The following is a 3,448-nucleotide window of genomic DNA, read 5'->3' on the forward strand; positions in this document are numbered from 1 at the left end:
ATTCCCAGACACAGCACCCTGGCTGATGGTCCTTCCTACCAGTGTAATGTTGCGTTCTCACAGACGGCAAAGCGAGTGTTCGCCTTGCGTTACTCGTACGAGTTTACTCGTGGGTTAATTTGAATCTACTCACGTTACCTTTGCAGTGTTACTGCTCGGGCCATAAATATATATTAGACAGCCAACAAGGATGAAATGAGAAGGAGGCAAAGATTAGAGAATTGCCTTCCAGTAAAGTCCTTAATATGAGCTAATTTAAAAGTCAGTCTGGCCTAACAGCAATATAAAATATTAAATGTTACATAATTAGGACTCTCACCGTATTATCATTCAAATCATCCTCATAGAATGTCTCCTCTTGAATTCCACAGGGGAGTCTGAAGGTTATCACGTCCTGTGTGTCAATGAAACGTCCGTCAGCAGCGTCATCAAGAGCAGCGATCTCTCAGTCTGCAGTCAGACGGCCCACACGCCAGGAGGACCTCCACTGCACGTGTCCCCAAAGGACAACAGGGACACGTGAACGCATAGGTGATGCACACATGCAGTGCCCAAACATGTGGGTAAAAGTCATGTTGTGCACTCCCCTAATGAGCTTTTATTGTGAAAAACACCTCAACTCCTTCAGCAGAGTTTTTCCTTCTTTAGTTATCTTACAAAGCTTTACTTACATAAGATCGAGTATAAAGAAACAAAAATGTATCAATATGTGACACAGGTTCATTATATCTGTCATATAATAGTGGCGCACAGTTATACATACACAACATACACATACCATGCAAATTCACATCGATATGCTGTATACATACACCTGAGAATGTACATACTGTACACAGTACACAAACATACATACACATCAAATATAAGTATACAAACATACATTTATAAATAATGTTGCCCTCAGCAGAGTTTCTACACTGTATCTTTACTTTATGAACATCCAGGCTACTTGTCAATACCATGAAGCACTAAAGGCTCAATCATGTGTCAGTGTCTTGCTTTGTCTGAAAGCTGTAATTCAGTATTGACCTCCTGCTCATCATCATCCAGCCGCAGCTGTTACACACTGACATTACTGGCCTCTTGTCTTTGCTGAGCAACAGGCTGCAAAACATGAGTCCTCTGGCAAGATACTGCAGTCCTTCCAGCTTACTTAAACTACTATAGGTTATAGCACCTTTGAGTTACTCTGATGGCATTTCAATCAGGAGGCACTTCATGTTGAATGAACAACTATATTTAATTGATGTGCACAATAAAGATGAAAAATGTGAAGTCTTTGGCGATTAGAACCCATCTGTCACGACGCGGGAAGATCAGGATTGGACCCAAATGCAAGACAGCAAAGGAAGCAGGATGGTTTTGGTGATTTAATGTAGTAATTCCACTAATGGGCAGGTGTAAGTAAACAAATGCAGCACCAAAAGACCAAGCAAACCAGGATGAACTGACACAACACCAATAAAACACAGACTGAATACACATGTGAGAGGAGGAATAACAAGACACACAAAATTTCTGTACTTCACTACTCTAATTTACATTTATTTTGTCTCATTTTTAAAGTATTTAAAATATAATTATTTTACTGCTGATAAAGTTGTGATTTATCAGATGTACATCTCTATATATTTGGGAAACATTGTTATAGACTTGTGAGAGAGCCATCAGGTTTTCTCACAAACATATCGACTTTTTGGCAGAATATAATAAAGATCTTCGAGTGCCGACGTGAAGGACATGACTGAGAGCTGCTGCTGGACTAAATGTATACCTAATGATTGAGAGTGAAAACAACAATAACTCTGGGCTTCCTCTTCACTGCTCTTCCTCGGATAAGAGCAGCGATGAAGTCCCGAGGTGAAGAGTTGATACGTGACACATCTGGACGAGTCAATTTCCGTTCGGGGGTTCAGAACCTCACAGTGTCTCTGTGGACCATCTGGGGACATGCAGCTGTAAACAGCCGGTGTCCAGCAATGACAACACACACACACACACAGTACCAGCACCAATCCACAAAGGAACAGATCTGGACAAACAGAGAAGAGGCCAGCTGTAGTTCTAATACAGCAGTAGGGGTCCAGGTCAAAGGTCAAAGATGTCTGGTTATTCTATTTTACTCTTTATTCTGAACTGTCAGCGTTACACTTCTGCTCTGATCCTGTCCGATCTGACATGTTGCTGTCTTTAACCTCTAAAATTCTTATTTCCACATTAAAGGGCCCCGTGGACTTTTCTTGCAAACAAACTTTATGTTATGACACATTGTGTTTCTTAAACTTTGTTACTTGAATTATTTCCTACAATATAAGCAGGTTCTATATCTCACAGTGGATCTCTGAACTGAAACTTATCTGATGTAAATTTCTCTATTCTTTACCTTTTAACTACAACAGTGCCACTGAAATGACTTTCCTCCACATTAGCTCCCAGTGCCTGATCAGAAACAACATTAAAGCTTCAGCAATTACATTTATGGATAAGACTCACACACACCTTTAACACAGTCCTTTAAATCATAGAAATGTTAGCCATATTGATTTATCCAAAATGATGTTCTGGACTGATGGAGATCAGGGTTTTCCTTTTAGAGTGAAACAGTTTTACATTCAGAGTAATATGACTTTATTTTTTAGAATGAAAAATTAGAATTAATTCATATATTTATCTCTCATTCAACAGCTGAAAACAAAATTTCTAAGCATTTTTTGATGAAATCATACACAGACTCACAATGAAACACAGAGAATGCATCATCTGTAGAGTGAATTATATATTTATGCAATTTTCTCCCTCAGATGGTTTTGGTGTATTCAGGCTGTTTTTCAGCGGTGTTGCATTGTAAGAAGTGTTACGTTGTGTACAGCTTGAATAAATCTAATTTTAAATAAAGGAAATCTCTGTTGGTTTCTTCATAATTGAAAAATAATCTGTTGTGATTTAAAAAGAGATAAACTGGGACATCAGATGTGGAAAATAACAGAAAGAAGGACAGTTAGTCCCCAAGTCAAAGTCAAGCAGACTTGGATTCTTTCTCCTTAATACATCATCATTTGTGAGGATATAGTATTGATTTATAATAAATCCCTGGGAGTGAATCCTAACCTTGACAGTGTCATAACCTTAAACCTAAAAGGGACAGAAAGACTACAGCTCTGGTCGTTTGCTCTTAAACTTAAACTACTTTTTTCCATGTGACCTCGTGCAATTGTATGAACAGTCCTCTGTTCATTTTGTGTACTGTAACAGCCCTATTAATCTCTTATTGCATTGCAACATAATACAGAAAGTTCAGAGTAAACTTTGAGACCAACAGTTTGACCTGATCCGTACAAATATGTGCAAGTTGGTATTATTTTATATGTGTAAATATAAACAATTGTATGGTGGAACACAGCTAATATGAAATGGTTTGCAATTGGTCAACTGCACAAATTAACCT

This window comes from Morone saxatilis, unplaced genomic scaffold (genome assembly GCF_004916995.1).
Source record: "Morone saxatilis isolate NCDOM2014 unplaced genomic scaffold, NCSU_SB_2.0 Contig12, whole genome shotgun sequence".
Taxonomy (NCBI): Eukaryota; Metazoa; Chordata; class Actinopteri; family Moronidae; genus Morone; species Morone saxatilis.